This window comes from Gallinula chloropus, assembly GCF_964237585.1.
Source record: "Gallinula chloropus genome assembly, chromosome: 1".
Classification (NCBI taxonomy): domain Eukaryota; kingdom Metazoa; phylum Chordata; class Aves; order Gruiformes; family Rallidae; genus Gallinula; species Gallinula chloropus.
This window is the reverse complement of record NC_140085.1, coordinates 125,972,104-125,991,406: the sequence shown is the minus strand read 5'-3', so window position 1 is coordinate 125,991,406 and position 19,303 is coordinate 125,972,104. Positions and strand designations below refer to the sequence as shown.

General features: G+C 35.7%; 1 protein-coding gene across 1 annotated transcript in view; it reads left to right on the top strand.

The window, feature by feature from the left end:
• Positions 1-19,303, top strand: part of IL1RAPL1 (interleukin 1 receptor accessory protein like 1) — a gene marked incomplete at both ends in the record, with an annotated part of 629,614 nt that overhangs the window by 464,882 nt on the left and 145,429 nt on the right. The gene's annotated exons all lie outside the window — the stretch shown is intronic.

The following is a 19,303-nucleotide window of genomic DNA, read 5'->3' as shown; positions in this document are numbered from 1 at the left end:
ATAAATGTTGTGCTGGCCTGAAACCATTCAGCAAACAGTGAGAAATTGACATAATAGCATTTGATTATTCTAAATGCATAAATTCGTGTCTACAGATTAATGGAGTAACATCAGTGTCTGAAGAAACCATTTTGTTTCACTTTTTCTAGCCTAGTGAATGCTGGGTATGTTTTGTCACTTCGGTCTTCTACTGCTATAGAGCTCATTAAGGCTCCAAAGTTAAGTGCATGTGTTACTAGAGTTTTCAGGATAAAACAATCCATCTCCTTTGTGGATTGACACAGAAGGCAACTTGTAAGAAACAAACAGTCCTCAGAGGGTTACGCTGGAATTGTGCTTTGGTGTCAGAACAGTAACCTATTGATAGATCTTCTAGCATGTTAGCTGCAGAAACAAATGGAAACAAATCTGGTGATTGTCTAAATCTCAGGGAAAAAAAAAAAAAAAAGAAAAAGAAATAAAGCAAGCAAAACTCTGTACATTCTGCAGCAGAACACCAGAAAAACCAGAAGGCTTGAAAATTAATTCTGACATTCATTGGCAGAACATTTTATGGTGCTTGCCAGCCTATGACTAATAGTGGCCAGAGAATAATTCATCTTTGTTTAGATATCCATAAAATATTATTTAAAATGATTCATGCTATTCAGGTAATGTTCTGAGATGCTGATGTACATGTTTTTAGAAACAATTATGTAGAAAAGGGAAGATGTAATGTATTTCCTTCTAGAACTAACTTCTGTTATTCTGAAAGTATTGTTTCTGATATACCTACTCAGAAAACTTTTCCTATATGACAGCCACAGATGATTATACCTTTTCATTTGAACATGAGTCTAGGGAAAAGAAACCAAATTGATTCCACGTGTTTTTTTCTCAAGCTAATGTGGCTTACTGAGATATTTTTAATGAAATAAAACCCCCAACAAACTCAGTCAAAAAACAAAAGGCAGAAAACTTCTGTGGGCTTCAATGTCTTGCTAAATATACTGTATGTAAGGGTTTCTTTCAGTAAGATTGCAATTATTAATGTATGATTTTTAGAATTAATTTTATCTTTGCTTTATCATAGTTCTGAGAAACAGGTTAAATAATTTTAGAAGTGCTGGTATTTGAGAACTTTTCAGAAAAATATGTAGCTACTGATGAATATAAAAGAGTTAATTTGAAAATGTCACTTTCAGACACAGATTGGAAAGTCTGACCATAAATGAATTTGAAGCTATAGTACTTAGCCTTATATCAAGAAACTATAGAATATATTAATTTGTTCTTTAAAAACCTGTAAAAAAAGCCTGTGAGAAGTCAAGCAAGTACAAAAAAGTGATGGTTCCCTGACACAAAATTTAAGTTGTTCCACTCCTAGATTTAATGTCTTGGTCCTGCTGGATAACATTTGAAAGGTTTATGTTTCACTGAGGAAAGCTAGCATTCCTTTCAGAAGGCCAGTTCGTGCTCTATGAAAAATGCAAATTATTTTAACATTAAAATAATGTCAAGATTTGCTTAGCTAAATCTTAGCTTGTTACCTAAACCAGCAGCCTCCTACCCACCTGAGGTGTGGTGTGGCCTCATGTTGCGGACTGGTTTAGATATAGCCAGAAAACGCTAACCTACCAGAATGCATTTTGGATTGCGTGTTTTTGTGATGGGGAGCTGGGACAATACTCACTCTCAACCCAAAATTTCTGCTCTTTTTACCTCCCACTCCTCCACCTTGCATGGGAAATGAAACAGGTTGCAGGTACCAGGGCATGCCCTGGGAGGTGCACACATAATTTTTTGGGATGTGTGTTCTTCTGCAGGTGCATGTGGTGGGTTGAAAAGTCAATAGTGATGATTCACTTTGAAGTCTTCCCCGGCTGGCAGGCCTCTGGAGAATGGTGCTGGGCATATTTTTGGCAAAGCCCTCAGTAACCCCAGTGTGTTTGCTGCTGAAGGAGCTCCTGGAGTTCAGTTCTTAAACAGGGCAACTTTGTGTAGCGTCTAATTCAAGATGGGAAGACTCCGGGTATATCTCATTCACATGGCTCCAGCACTGTTGAGTGACAGAGATACCTGACATGTATTCCTGAGATATATTAGTCTATTCTATACAACAGCAATTATAATTAATGTCATGGTACCACAGACCTGTTGTACTATCGTGTTCTGCGGCATCCATAAACCAGCATCAGACCGAAAGGTGGCCACACATTAAGGAAGAGTGTTTCTCTAACGATGACTGATAGAGTGTCACGGCATAAGTTACCAACTGCAGTTTGACTTGCTAAGACAAAAGGAAGGAAACCAGAACTGGAGAATATGCACTCCTCAATCCTATGAACCTACAGGCACCCATCATATTCAAGTTATCCGCAGCTGGTTGTGGAAAGGGTGTCCAGTTATTCATCTGGTGTTTAGGAGACTGTTTAGCATGGCTGCACTGCAATGTGCACGCTTAGAGAGTCATGTGAATCTTGAGACTTCATCTGAAAAATACTTTAATCACACCAGAGCAACCAGAAAAGCAGAAGATAAAAGCACAGTATAGAAACTGAAGGAGAAATTAATTTCTCAAAGGCCTTTCTTAAAAGACAGCATGAGTCAGACAAATCATGAAGCAGACAAATCCTAGATGAGGAAAGAAAGATTAGTTCCCAACTTATCCTGTTCTGTATTCAACGTTTTTTTGTTTGTAGCTTCACTTCCAATTTTGTAACCAATAACTTAATCCTGTTACAAGAGTAAATATACTGTTTCCCTTCTAAGCTTTTCTTCTGTTAAGAGCATTGTTAGGTAGCTGTGGTCACCTCAATATAAACTACTTCTCTAGAAACAATGACTCCAGATAAAATATTATGTCAAATACAGTGTTCAAAAGTATGCATCCTTCAAGAAGCTTGGAGCTATAAGGAGATCAAGAGTGTTTCCCACTCAGCTCTGAGTTACTCTTTGGGCTGGCCAGGGCATATGACATTGAGGGGAGAAAGCTGGCAATGGATGGGAGGCAAGGTACAGGTTATGAAGAACAACATAATGACCAGGGAACTCCATCCCACAGTATTCTTCCTCTTAACACACTGTCCTGGTTTCAGCAGGGGCAGAGTTAATTTTCTTTCTAGCAGTATTTGAGAGTTAGGATTAGAGCAGTGCTGATAACACACTGATGGTTTAGTTGCTGCCAAGCAGTCAGGGACTTTTCAGTTGTTCATACTGCCCTGCTAATGATTAGATGGGGGGCACCCAGGAAGCTGGGAGGGGCCACAACAAGGACAGCTGAACCAAACTAACTGAAGGAATATTCCATACCATATGATGTCATCCTCCATATATAACTGGGGGTTGGTCAGAAGGAGATTAGCTTGGAAACTAGATGATAATCAATTTTGGGTGGTGAGAAATTGTGCTGTTCATCACTCATTCTGTATATATTGTTGCTGCTGTTGTTATCATCACCATCCTTTTCTGTCCTATTAAATTGTCTTTATGTCAACCCATGGGTTTGGTTTTTGATCTGGTTTTGGTTGGGGTTTTTTTCCTTTTCAATTATCTCCTCCATATCACTGTGGGGAGAAGTGAACAAATGGCTGTGTGGTTGTTTCAGCTGATGACCAGGTTAAACCAAAACACACATTAACAAAATCAAACTAAAAAAATCCCTGCTAACATAAACCTCCCAAATCCTAAAATTTCATATAACTATTTTCAAGTCTAGATGTTATCGATTTCTGATCTAAATATATCATATCTGTAGTATGTATTTTTATATCAAAAATGTATTCTCTTCTACATTGGTAAAATCTTAGTCTTTTTGGTTTCATTTGTGTTCAAAGTAACGTTTTATCCTACCTGCACTGTCAAATAACTGCCCTCAAAGAACCAGGAATAATACTTTTAGTCTGACTTGAGAAAATCTGGTTTTAGCATCCAGTTGGTCCATCTTCATGTTACTAAAGAAGGCAGGTGTGTCTCCACATCAGTCAGGAATGGATCTGAATTAAAAAAGAAAAACAAAACTCAGTAATTATTTTAAACAATCACAGGGTAGTTAGTATGTGTCCTCCCCATTTTTTTTCAGTGTGTTTCCTGGTTCTCCACAAGGCTGTAATTTTAAATGCCAAAAATTCACCCAGGAAAATAAAGGAATTGTTGAATTGTTTTTGCCAGGCTTGATGTCAGAAAAAAGAAAACACGAATGAAGGATTTTTAGTGCTATATGAATGTATCTAAAATACAACTTTGGACAAGCAGCTAAGCACTCTTTCTGTCGTCTGAGAGAAAGATTTCCTGATATTGATTCAAAACTAAAGAATTACTCTTCTGACCAAATATGGTTTTATGGCCTTACTTCAGTAAAATTGACTATTATCTAGTGAATTTGGGCTTACTTCTTCCTCCCTCTTCCCCATGTATATTCAGGGAAAAAAAGTCACTAAAAATGCTTTTAATGGGTTAAATATTTTTTATGCAATGTTTTGGTAAAATAAGAATACAAAATTCCAGAGGTTCATCATCAGGGAGAGGAAAATTCTATTTCCTTTACAGTACTGTGTTGTCATAAAAAATATTTCACACAAAACAGTCTTGTTAATGATAAAAGCTTTCCTTAACTATCTTAATCAGTAGCTGTAGAAATAAATTAACTGAAGTTACATGAAATAGCTAGCAATTTATGCCTCCTTTCAAGATTAAAATTAAAACCAAATAGTATCTAAAATTATTAATTTTTGTCTCTAGACATTTCATCTAAATGCTGTATTCACTCTAACAGGGACAGATATGGGGGGTTTTATTGCAATATTGGGATTTTTAGGTTTATCTGCTTGGTTACACCAACATTCGTTAAAGAAATTGGTACTTTTTTCAGTCATGTAATTCAATTGGACACTTTGGTTCTTTGATGTATTCCATGATTAAGTTATAAGCACATCACGGGCAAGAGTTTCGGGGGGAATAATCAAAACTGTAAATTCAAAATTTACGTCTTGCATACTGTCCACTTTTCCTTTCAGAAAGCAGCTAAAGGTGCTTTGGAAAGGTAAAAAACATACAAACATGCATACAGATATACATGTATAGAAACCACTTGACATTTTTACAAATTGCATTTGACTTTATTAATGCTTTGTCTGCTAAACATTTATCTGAATCGATGCTGGAATAATAAAACTTCTTTATTCATTTTAATTAGAATACATTGAGAAATGTCTGCTCTAGAGGGTACTATATACCATACTTGTCTGAGGTACTTTCTGTGTTGGGGATCTAAATAGGACTGAACGCAATAAAAAATGTCTGTTTAGTCTCTGCAACTATGTGCATTTCATTCTTTATGTTCTTTATGTACAGGTGAGAAATATAAGAATTTTGTGTTCAATATTTTTCTGCAGTATTTCACGTTTCCTATCAAAAGGAAAATATCCGGTTTATTTTTACAATATAAGAAAAGATTATGCAACCTCGAAAGATTTTCCATATCAGTTGGTTAATCATCCAAAAGTTTGGCTTCCTCTGTAAGACTTTGTTACTCTTACTTATCTCTCTTACTAGCAGAATGAAATGTAATCAGATGCAGAAAACTTTTTAAGAATTGTCTGTGGGAGACAGGAGGGTATAACTTACTGAAACCAAGATCATAATAAATACAGAATACCATTAACAAAGACATGCAATTTAGAAATAGGCACATAATGAACGATTTCCACACTGTGAAATTATAGTCCTAAAAAGACTGTAATTGTGTAAATTTGAAACATCAGGAATAACAGTTTCTCAGTCATTTTTTTCCAGATATTTGGCTTCGAGCTGTATTTTATGTTTCTAAATTTTTTTCATAGTATCTAAAGTTAGAAGACACGGAAGTGTTTCCTTGCAATGAGAAAAAAAGAAGTCATTTAATGGAAAAGCATTAAAATGCTAACTAGTGTATATCAAAATAAAAATTATTATTGTGTCCTCAGGATTTACAATCAATAACTATTTTAAATTGATTTTTGAAAACAATTTTAAATTAATGTACTCCTCCAGAATAGTCTTCTTTAGAGATACAGACCTCTTGTGAGCAGCAATGGTCTTCACATATAAAGCCGATTTCAGTAAGGACATCTTTGGGCTATTGGTGGAATGACAAATACTACTACATAGGGTTTTTTTCTCCCAGGAATTACTCTGCTTTCCAGTTCTAAAATAGATGCTTTCCAGCACTATCGTTGAATGCATCTACTTTTGCAGACCAAATGAGTGGTTTTACAAAAAGCTGCATTGAACATTGGTTTTGCCTTACACTGTGGAATTGTAGATTTTGTTAAGGCTTAGTGCTGTATATAGTTTCATTCTCAAAATTCCATCTAAAGCTGCATGCATTTTGATTAGCACTAATTATCAGGTATTTACCAGTTTTCTATGTCAGTAGAAAAAGGAAAGTTATCTGAAGGAATACTGAGGAGTGGACAGGCTTAAATACTTGCCAGAAATTCCAGTTTAAAACTTCATATAAGTATGAATGTTTTGAATCAACAGTTGAACTTTAATCTTTTTGATATTTGTTAACAGATGTGTCACAAAGTTCACATTGTTCATATCTAGGTACTATGCTTGTCTGTTTACAAAGCATATTGTGGATGAACACACATATAGTATCCCTAGATATATTCAACATATGTTTTTATAAATTGTCATTTCACTAGCTATTAAATTCTATAGTACATTTAATATCTGAGGAACTTTCAACTTAAAAAAAAAATCAGTTTGATGCTACATAGCAAAAACAAAATCCAACAATAATTTATTTATGGCATGGGTTATAAACCTTCATATTACACTTTGGTAGTGATCAAGAACTGTAAGACTTCAGTGTGTTTAACAGTCATATGCCAATCATAATTTGTGTTCTATCCCTCTCAGAAGGCCCTAGATAGCAAGAAGCAGGAGATAACAGTATTTTCTTGATCTATCCTTTAACTTTTTAGCCTTTTGCCTCAAGTAAAATTCTGACAATGGACTACATAGTTACTTTTTATTGTTTCCACACAAGAAATTAAAATATCACCTGAAACAAGAGATTTATTCAGCATCTAGTTTTCATTACAAGCCTAAAGTGTACCCCCTGAAAAAGTCCAAATGCAAAGAATTTAAACTTATCTCTCGGGATATTTGTGAGTCCTGTCTTGGATATCTAGCTTGAACTCTGCAGGAAATGGCACCTTATACCATATCAGTCTTTTCAACTGCTTAAAGTATCCTTTAAGTAGATATGTAGTATATTACAAATGTACTGGTCCCATTCCAATAAGTAGTTTATAATAATTGAGAGTATTTATAGGAAAGGAAATATTAGAAAAAAGTCATAGTTACCAAGAAATAAAACATATCAAGTGACTATTCATATTCAGTACAGAAATAAATGAATTGCATACTTCAGTCAACCCACATTAGGGTTATTAGGAAAGAATTATAACAGGCACTATAAAATTACCTCTTTCTACAGTAACATAATGGATAGATTAGAGATGTTAGGCCGTAGGGTCATATGTTTTGTTTTACAGCTCTTTCTAGGGCATTCATTCGATGTACGAAATTCTTGTATTTTTAAATAATTCATTCAGGGTCAGGTTGTTCATGGGTTTTTTAGAAGCATGCATGATACATTAAAAGTCATAAGAGAACTAGCTTCTTGGTGCTGATTTTATAGTACTTTTAGAGATAGATACTAAAGATACCTACAGGTTTGTTATAATTCAAATACCATTAGAGTATACCATTAGGGTTTGTTGGGTGTTTTTTAATCTTTCATTACTGTGTTTTTTAAACAGAGCATTCATCCCACTTAAGTCAAAAATAGAGTATACCTTTTTGGATGACATTTTCAACTTTTAATATGGAGGGTCAATTACCATATGAAGACTTACTGATAAAGCAGCCAATGTTGTAATATCTTTCTTTTTCTTTCTTTTTTCTTTGTCAAATGGTAATGAATGTCAGAACAGATATTTTATCATAAATGGAGATTCCAAGGTGTTGTTATTAGTTTCCCAAATCTTTGAAAATGTCAGACATTTAAAAAAGCTTATAAACACGAATGCCTCCCATCAGGTAAATACTCAGTTCAGTCAGAGTATTTTTCTTTGTAAAAACAAACCAGCAAATAAGCAAACAAAAGTTAGACTTATGGGGCAAAGACTAAAACTGAAATGGTATGGAATTACTATTGAGAAAGGTTTGCTCAGTGTTTTGTTCAGGATAATTTACTTGCGATAGTAGACATATATGTAAATGCATTACCAACAATAACAGTTCAACCCTGTTTAAATCAAGAATTAAAATGAGAATTGAAATGCTACTGTACTATTTACTAGAACAACACATACAAAAATAATTCAATGTACTTATAAGACTCTTCTAAGAGCATTGGTACTTGTTATAATTCCCTCACTGCTGTTTTAATTATTTGAATATTGCATCCTTTTTCAGGGTTATTTTATTTTGGGAGTACCTTATATCAGTGTACTTGAGGTAAGGAGAACAGGGCTGGTAGAAAATGGATTTTTTTTTCCAGGGAAGTCTAAGCCAGCACACCAGTAGTTCAAGAGAGTACAAGCTTCAAGTTTTACAGAAGACAGAACTTGGGAGGGAGGAAATTTTGCTACTAAGTTTTCCCTAGAATTTCTGGACATGCAAATTCCCTGGTTTTGTTGTTGTTTTCTTCTCAAAATGCTTTTGACACAGGCACCACGAAAGAGGAAATTATCGATAATATAAAAATCCATTTAGAGTCAAATGCCAAAATAATTTTAGATGACTAACTTCCATTGACCTACATTTGTGTTTCTGCTATTTATATATTATGAAGAGTGTTCTCTTTGTCCAACTTGAGACCTCTGACTCAAATAAGTTCTTGAAGTAGACAGTAAAGCATCTTCAGGGCACGCAGTTTTACCTGGAAGCTAGGCTAACCATTAATGGTGTGACATTTACAATTGCTTTAATGTGGTGTAAATCTGGATTACTCTGACGTCTGCGCCCATCACTCTCCTCTTCTTTCAGCCAGCTTTAGCCCTTATTCTCAGAGGATTTGTGAGATGGCTGAAAAGAAATCCAAAAGGAAAGAAAAACAAATTTTGCTGGATGGCTCACTATGCTGATGATGACATGGGTGCAACAAACCTTATTGCTAAGACATAGTGAGAGTGAGAGTGCATAACTAGGGAGAAAAGGGGGCTTGGACAGCATAAAAATGTTTTGGCTCAAATTGGTTATGATACAACATTCTAAGTCAATACCTGATCACAGTAGGTTCCCCATTGAGTCAATATAGATTAAGAGACACCTGTACGTCATAAATCATGTCATGTCAGAGAGGAACTCTTCTATAGCTACCCGTTTCTTCCCATCAGGGTGGCTTTTGCATGGACTTTGGCATTCTGAGAACTCACTCCATTCAGTGTATAAGAGTTTGTACTGTTTAGACATGTGGCATTGCATGCCTGAAGTTGGAGAGTGTGAATATCTTCATAATACCTGTGAACAGCAGGTGAATGCTAGATTTATCAAAAATATTTAACATATAGCTCTCAGAAACTGTTTGCATTGAACTATATAACACCAGGAATTTTATAATGGGAAAAGTCATAGGTATGGTGTATCTGAGAAATTTATAGCCCCGCTGTTTGTATTTTTGACTGTTAAATTCATTGAAATGTAACTTCATAAACTCAGATGTGTTACTGATTTACCATGACCAAACACAAGAGATAATACTATCTTTATTTTGATGTTATTTAAAGCTATACATGAATCACACCATTACTTAATTGTCTATGTGGTATCCAGTTACAGAAACTCGAGAGCAAGGAATACATTTTACTGCAATAATGGAATATAAAAGTATATTAGTCATATCAACTCTTTAGTTAGGCATTCAGTTAGTTTTCTTTATCAGTTGTTCTTGCTTCATCTTCTTTGCATTCTTACATGACTAAAATATATACTGGTTGACAGTTGTTTTTCAGCAGAACTATACATGATAAATTAGTGATACTTAGAACAATATAATGAATATTTTTAAGGGTTGATTTTAGTCATACAGCTCATAAACTTTAAAGGTAATTTTAATTTTAGCAGACAATGCATTCAATGGTAAATTTTCAATCTCTTTATATTGTCATATGAGATTTTTTTTCAGACTATTTTCTAGTTGTTCCTCTCAGTGGCATGAAAAAAATAATCTCAAGATTGTTCCTGCCTTTGAAATATTGCTTTGTTGTGGAAAAATCAGCTCCATTCCCCAATCCATTTGGGATATCCCTTACTTAAAATTACCTAGGATCAGGATTGTCAAGGAATATGACTTCTGGTCTGCTTCAGGCTGGAACGCAAATTACATAGAAAGCTTAAGAAAAATGGAGTTGAGAAAAAAGATGTGTGCAGACACTCATTGAATGCAGTGAGGATGTGGGTTTGGTAGTTTGGCATCTGTACAAGTACGGTATGTTGTTAGGTGCCACTTTTACAACTCTTCAAATCACTCAGGGAAAAGTGTTGAACTGCCGGTAAGCAGCCTACAGCAATCCACAGACATCTGCACTAGTTAGAGATGGCTGAAGATGTAAATTGTGGTCTATGTATAATCACTGGTCATTTCCATGTCACTTAATTATGGTTTCAAAAGTGACTGAGTTGTAGAGCAGTTGAGCCTCAGTAACTGAACCCCAGCAGCATTTCCTAGACCATGCATTCAGTGTATTGCAAAGACAAGGTAAAGCATTGCTGGGGTTTGACAGAAGAATGGGCAGCAGCACATGCTATCCCTTACTGTGTGTGGCACAGATAATGCTATGCAATTCCTTAAACTGTGATAATGTATTTGTGAGTTAAAGAACACTACTGAATCCTTACTAAATTACCTTTCTAATACTTATTTTGTCCATTCAGAGTATAAAAAAATACAGCTCCTTCACAATTAGTAATGATAGATTCGTTGAAATGACCAGTTTAACCTCTATTGGAAAGCACTGAATTTTAAGTGCACACACACTGCTGTGTAGAGCAGCAGCACATAAAAAGCTATATTGTACTTCAAAACCTCAAAATCTTTTTCATATTCTCTTCTGTTATCTGCTAACAGCACAGCAATTTATCATACCTGAATGCCATTTCTAGAAACTCCCATTTGTTTCATAGCTCTTATTAAAGCAGGGATATACCATTAAGTCTTTTATCTTATAAACACATTCAATACAGGAGGCTGTGGACAGGTGTTTTTTATGACCTTTGCAAACAGAACGATCACTTGTACATCAGGTTTGGTTGAAACATGGCAGGATGCATTTCTATACAGTAAGCATTTGTAATTTATGTACCCCCAAATTCATTATATAATAAACAGGTATGTGTACATAAATTTACTTTGTTTATTAAAATACAATATGACACTATATTTGAAGTAAACTTTGGTGTTTCTTTTCAAAAGTACTAGAAAAACAACCAACCAAATACAATCATCTACTAATTATTACCAACCTTTTTTGGAACTTGCATTTTGCAGCATTGAAATATACGCTGCTAGGTCAGAAGCAAAACTAACAAAATTTGAACAAAAATAAGACTGATTCTTTTGTTCTAATTTTACAGTACAAATAGAGGAAATCTATCATCAATTTTATTCCCTACTGAATTCTATCTTTTTTTTTTTAATTATTTTTATCATAGAATCAGAGAAACAGAGTGCTTTGGGTTGGAATAGACCTCAAAGATCATCTAGTTCCAACCCCCCTGCCATGGGCAGGGACACCCTCCACTAGAACTGGTTGCCTAAATTCCTATCTAACCTGGCTTTAAACACCTCCAGGGATGGGGCTTCCACAGCCTCTATGGGCAGCCTGTGCTGGGGTCTCACTGCCCTCACAGGAAAGAATTTCTTCCTAACATCTAACCTAACCCTGCCTTCTTTCAGCTTGATCTATTGCCCTTTGTCCTATCACTACACTTCCTGGTGAACAGTCCCTCTCCCACTTTCCTGTAGGACCCCTTCAGTATCGGTAGGACATAATTAGGACTCTTCACAGCCTTCTCTTCTCCGTGCTGAACAACCCCCAATCTCACAACCTGTCTGTATGAAGAATAGACAGATATAATGTTTTAAAGTTAGCAGCTTACCTTTAAAGGTAGCTTTTTAAAGGGAAAATTTTGAATTCTGGCATCCGCATGTTGCCTGTGTAGATTACAGGCACAAGTAGGACCTGCTGACAGTAATTCTAGAGTTTACAGGCTGTGTGGAATAGCAGTAAGTCCATAAAAAAATGTTATCTTAGACATAAAAAACCACATCTTGCATTTTTGTCCTTATGGTAGTAAGCCACAAAATGTTTTAAGAGACAAGGAGAATTTGGATTGTATCTATTGACTGTTTTGTAATAAATAAGAAAGAAAAATAAATACATTATTGTTAAATCCAGGGTTTAGAATGGGAACTTAAACTAGGGAAAGACAATAAAAGGATTTTTTTTCCCAATAGGTTTCATTCTCCTTTATGCACCTACTTAGTTCTGCCTATTTAAAATATTTATCCTGAGAATATTTGTGTTGTTCTAATATAAGATTGGAGGAGAAAAAAAATAGCAAAAGAATCAGTTGACCACTAATAAAGGTCAAGACATAAAGTTCTATGCTACCTCTTTAAAAATCTAAGACAGTAACAGAAATAAAATGGAAGTATGTGGCTTGAGGGAGAATCTGCAATATGTATCTAAAGGAAATAATTTGTGTTGCATTAATGTTAAGGTTTCTTTTTAATAATGACTAACGCTGGGGAAAATTTTCTTTTGCATAATTTTTAAATTATTTTCTTAATAAATTAGATAATATTATTAAGGCTGCTTAACTTATATAAGTTTCTTGTAAAACTTCACTTTTTAAAAACATACTTCTTGGAGTATTAAGTACAAGAATACAGAGAGATGGAGGTCTGACATAAGTAATGATAAAACTAATTTCAGAAGTATGGTATTGAAGGAGATTCTAAGTTACCCCAGTCCCAATTTTTTTTTGGAGTCTTTTTAGCCAATCAGTTTCAGGTAACTTTGCAATATAAAGCTTTCCAGTTACATAAGATATTCAAGATCTTACATCTCTCCATGGATGTAAATGATTCAGTAGCCTAAGGACAATTGAATCAATTCTGTATTGGAAAAACAATTTAATTGTTTCTTTAAAAAGACTTAAAAAACACTCTCAGCATTTTATTCTATCTACACATAAAATTTGCTTTTCTCTTTCCTGGGCTTCACTCTCTAGAGGACTGTACACTTTTCTCTTTAATAATCTTCTATGTGGGCTGAAGATAGAGACTGACATACATATCCTTCACATAAAGGCCAAAGCCACCAAATTTTCTATCAGTTCCAGGTCTGTTTCTTACACTTCTCTTTGCATATAGTTGGCTTTCTCTAGTTAGACAGTGCCTACCTACCCTTATTATAAATATTTTTCTCTTGTGATGAATAATGATGATTTTCCAGTCTGGGTTCTACCTTCTCTTACTATAATTATTTCCTGACAGTTATTTTAGTGTTGGTGCAAAGGATTATCTGGGATTAAAACACTATGCCTTTTTCAGCACTAGAATACCTGCCAGTGATGGACTGCTCTCCACTTGTCTATATGAGAGGTGTTTAAAAGCCAAGTGTTTGATTTCCAATTAGTCTTTGGCTAAACTACTAGCAGAGGTGGGACAGACACTTCTGGGAGCAGTACAGCAAGAAAGATTTGCATGAAAGAACATTTTTTTGAACAGCAAAAGCTTCATAAGTGGAAGTTCCTGTAATGAAAGGGTCTTCCTCTCCTGTTGATGTTTCACCCAAATACCCTGAGAGTAGAAAAGTCTTTCTGCTTCCCTGGGATTCTCCATAAATTGATGGAGAAGTCAGTGAACGATAGGAGGCCATTATCTCAGAAGCCTCCTCATCTTCCTATGTCCTTACCTGAGCTCACAACACGAGCATAAAAAAAAAATCCTCTAACACCCACTTATATACCTGTACATTTCATACATGGCAAAAAAACCCTCTAATGAATGTATCCTCCTCTTTCACACTAATTGTTGCTGAAATACATTTACCACTGATGAGCAGGCAGAGCAAACTGTGATTGTAATGAACAAAACTTGCCTGATTCAGTGTCCACGTGTTTTTTCCATATGTTTGTTATCTCAAAATCTGACATTTTGGAGGAAAGACATCTGTTCTATTATGTATGGACTGTCAAGAGCAATGCCTGTGTTCTCTAGTTTTGGTAGTTGTTATCACAATAGCAATAACTGTTTTGGTCTGTCTTGGGAAAGAGATTTAGATTACTGTTATTGCTCCTCAGACTCTTCTTCTCCAGTGTTCTGAGTTCTCATGAATCCTGTAAAAGTCTCAACATTGTAGAAGGCACTGTCTGCTCCTTCTTCTTCCTTCACTACTCTCTACGCAGTCAAGCACAGAAAGAAAGGCAAAGAATGTCAAAACTTATTCTGTACTGTACAACTATCTCTGAAAATTATGCTGTGAAGATAAAAGCCACCTGTGATCTTTGTAGTGTTCATTTGACATTTCTGGGTACTGAAAACTGTCAGGTCACAGTGTAATCTCAGAAGCCTGGACTAACATCCAAAAGTACACTGGTTAGCACAGCTTTCATTTGCTATTTCAGCAAGCTTTGCAAAGAATGAGGCCATGTGTTTGGGTGCATCCAGCACCTATCCACACTACCATTTTTGATGGGAAATGAAATGTAAAGAAAATCTTTTGCATTCATATGTGCAGTAAAAGCCATGTAAAGTGATTATAGATTAAAGGCAGTATTTATTAGTATTCTTCTCTGTACTGATCCTAAATGATCAGTATTTGCAGGCAGAAGCCTATTCATGTTTCAGCAACACAGAGAACATGCTCCCATCTCTGGCACTACCTTAACCTCCAGAATGGACCAAACTCATGTCTAAAATGTGTACTATTGAATTCAGCACACCTGCTTGCCTAAGAGACTGCTTTGTACCGGCAATATAGTTTCTGTGACGTAAGGAGCTATGCATGCATGAGCTTGTGAGACATCCTCATTAGCAGTTCACATAGTTATGGAAAGAACCGTTGTCTAGAAATCCTTAATGCAACACACAAGAGCTTTATACATACTCCTGTCATTTTTTGCTGTGTTCCATATTCATGGCAGATTTTACCCCCGAGTACTTCTTATAGTCCTTATCTGTTATGAGACATTGATTTTTAATGGTAGGTATATTTAGAATTGTGATCTTCCAGTATGTCATGTATTCTGTTCAAATTTCAATAGTCAGCCTAAACTTCAGAAATAAATTTAAAGATATTCAAGGTATTCTTCAAAGACCTCTAGCCAAACAGCTGGCTCTGAGAAAGCAGAAAATATGTGTATGGTAATTAGTGTAAGACATAAGAAGTAGATGGGGTGACTATGTATAATGGGAATAAACAGAGAGCCTGCAGCAGAATGAAAAATCAAGCATCAGACAGTAAGGACACAGGAAGCACACAAAGACTCATCTATACAAGGAAAAAGATCCTCACAGGGGTTGACAAAAAACAAGCAAACAAGAGGAGGAAATCATGGGTTCCAACACAGGCACAACCTGGTATGGAGAATGTCAGTTGGGCAGCACATGGTCTCCATTGTGTGACAGAGTTAAGGGAAATCCACAGTGAGTATGCTACAAGAAGCATCTAAATGCAGAAGGGGAAAAATGAAATCTATCAGGTGACTGTAAGATGACTGCAATGGAAGGGCGTAAGGACATAGCAGGAAGAATCTGTCTTCTCATCATGGTTTAACCCCAGATGGTAACTAAGCACCACACAGCCCCTTGCTCACCCCTCATCCACAAGGGAATGAGGAGGAACATGGGAAAAAGCACTTTTGGGTTGAGATAAAGACAATTTAATAGGACAAAAAAGAAAAATTATTATGGTGATGAAATTATTAATAATAATTAATAATTATTAGTAGTAAGGGTGATGCATAACAGCAATTGCTCACCATGTGCAGAAGAAAAAAAAATCCCAACCAGCTGCACAGTCTGTTTCCAAGCAGCAAATCTGCCTCCCAGTTCACCTCCCCAGTTCTACAGGGAGCATGATGCTCTGTAGCAGGGAATATCCCTTTGGCCAGCCTGGGCCAGCTGTCCTGGCTGTGCTCTCCCAGCTTCTTGTGCATGTGGCAGAGTGATAGAAGCTGAAAAGCCCTTGATTTACTGTAGGCACTACAACTACCTAGCAACAACTAAAAACATCAGTGTATTATTGACATTATTCTCATCCTAAATCTGAACCATAGCACTATACTGGCTGCTGTAAAGAAAATTAACTCTGTCTCAGCTGAAACCAGGACATTTGTTCATGCTGCCAGGATTAAAGTACATACCAAGTAAGAGATTCTTTAATAATCTTGTAATGAGTTAATGCTAGTCTGCAAGACTAATACCAATTCCTTCTGTTTCTTAAATGAAAACTGAAAGCCATGTAAACAAATTCCATTGCAGGAAATAAATTAATATTCTTATAATACCAGACCATGCTGGGTTATAATTATCCAGCTGTGTTTCTTTTAAATATTTACACATAAAAGCAGATTTCAATAATTGTCAGAAAATGTCATATTTCCTGATTAAAGAAAAGGAAAGAAAGAAAAAAGAAAAAGAGAGAAAAAGTATTGAAAATATGGTCAGCAAGTTCTCTGTCTTTTGAGAGTGATTGATAGGGAATTCTTTATTTGGACTTTGAAGCTTTAGCATTTCCATACCCTTTTTTTTCTTAACTATTCATTTTTGGTTTTAAGCTTATTACTGCCATGTAAGATTTGTGAGAACCACTGCTCACAACTAAAATCAGCTCTGGAGGATGATGTAGACCCTGTCCAGGAGAACTCTGCGACAGCTTTAACAAGGATATGCTTGCCTTCTAATGACTGTGTGCCTCTCTGGACTATGTTGTCCATTGGAAACCACAAAAGATTATTGATCTGTGATAGTCTGTACTGGGTTATCTGTGTTATTCGTACTTTCTTCTATGTTTGCTACCAAAACCTGTGATCTCATCAAATCCATGCAGGCCAGGAAAGCCTTTAGAGTACAACAGAGAGGTTATTCCTGAAATTTTAGTATCCATCTCTACTCCTTTGTAAATATGCATTTACCCACTGATGTGGACAAGTGGTAATAAACTGGAATTTTATCAGGCAATCTGTAGTGTTAATCATCACCTAAGGAAAGCTTTCATAACCTGAGTCCTGGATTTTCCAGGAGATATTTCTTTATTAAATCTTTGCTTCAGCTGACTGGAACAGCTGGAAAATATATGACCTATTTTCCTGGGAGCCACTTGTATTAGTCCAAGTCTAACTCAACAGACAATAAGTGAAGGCTTTCACATGGATTCTGACTGTAAGCCAGCAACATTCAATTTTCAGCCCTCATGGAAAGGCAAAGGATTAAGTTTGTTAGAAAACATGAATTACTGTCACCTGCAGAGCTGGGCCAGGGTCAAGAACTGCAGAGCTTCCATAATGAGCCTGATGGCCCACCTCAGGCAAGGGACTTTCCATTCCCTGCCACACTTTCACTTTCACTGCACAAGTTCCAGGCTATCCACTTGTCAGATAAAAGAGTAGAAAGAGCCATTGCAGAGCTGCCAGTGACTTGCTAGTTCTTTGCGTGGAACTGTCTCTTTAAGGCTGGTGGTGTCATTATTTGGAAGAAGTTTCTTCAGTCTCCCTTGTAATAGTCTGTTCGGAAAAATGCTGCAGCACGTGGTTTGGTGAGACCAAAAACCACTGTAGCACTGTGGTGAAACAACTATGAGACACAGTGGAAGAGACAAGGCAGAAAGAGAAATACCTGACTCTCAGATGTTAAATAGAATAGGGTGCTAATGGGCTAGCACTATAAAATTATGCTTTTTAAATAAAATACACATTTTAAAAGAGGAGGAAAGAACATACTAGAAAATGATGGTTAAGTAGTAGTTCACTCTTATGCATGCAGGGCTTGATAGATGGGAAATTTTTGTCCATTAAAAGCTATAGGAGACTGTTGTATTCACCTGTAGCACTCTATCTTCCTGATTTAAACATAAATGAATACATAATAATAAGTTCTTAGCCTTTACTGACATTTTCACAGTGTATAAAGGTATTGGGTTTTTTTCAATTTTTAATTTTTCAAAATGTTAAGAAAATTATTTTATAAATGCAGCATTTCAAAGTGTTTTGTAATCTGTGTGGCTCTTACAAATCTTTGTCAAGAGAATGCAAGACAGGAAAGCTAAATATTTAACAAGTCACCTCTTTTCCATTAATCACTGAGTTGCCAGGAAAGCACCTTTACAAGGATAAAGGGCTAACATAGAGAAGTACGGTGTGTAAACATAATGGAAAGCCTCAGTTACTTTGGTGTGATTACTTATTGTAGGATGTCCTCAGCATTAAAATGTTCTTTTAAAAATGCAATTAGAAAATAAGCTTTAATTAAATATTTTAAATTATTTTCAATTTTAACACATGGCTTTTATGGATTCCTGTGCATGTCTGTAGATAAAATAACTGTCAGATAGGTTTTTTCAATATTCTATATTTTCTGTGATCTTTCATGTTTTTCAGAGGATGAAGAATGAATTCTTAAAACATGATCTAAAGACAAAAGCAAAAAGAAGGGGGGGGGTGGCAACAACATTCTGTCTATTGATTCACTGTGTGTGAAAGATGTTGTGTTCTTTAGACCTAGTAAAAACCTGAGTCTAAAGGAGACAGAAAGCTCACTCGTCATGCTGGTGCTGGGAATACTTGCAACATGAAGCTCTATTGTGCATGTACCATGGAAAGACAGTAGAGAATCTGTGGGCATCCTGCCTCCCCATGGAAAAATAAATCAATATTCACTTTTGTCATCAGCATTTGATGTGATGCTTCCCCAGATGCATTGACAAAATTCTTTCCCTGATAGCAGAACAGTTTAGCAGAAAATTTCAGAACATTCCTGTGTCCTGAATTATAGGGATATAAACAACTTTTTGCACCTACTAGTGTAGCAAAGGTAACTCTTTCATATTAGATTCTTGGTTTTAAAGTTAAATAAAACATTCAAGTCTTGCAACTTTTAGCAAAATTTTCTCTACAGAACTTAAATAAAGCAGTTTGATTTGAAGAATTGTTTGCATATGTTATGTGCACAAGAATTTTCTTAAATCCCATAGATATCTTTAGACTTTGTAATGGAAATATTTTCTTGAGATCAATGTCCAATTCCAGATGAAAGAGTGAA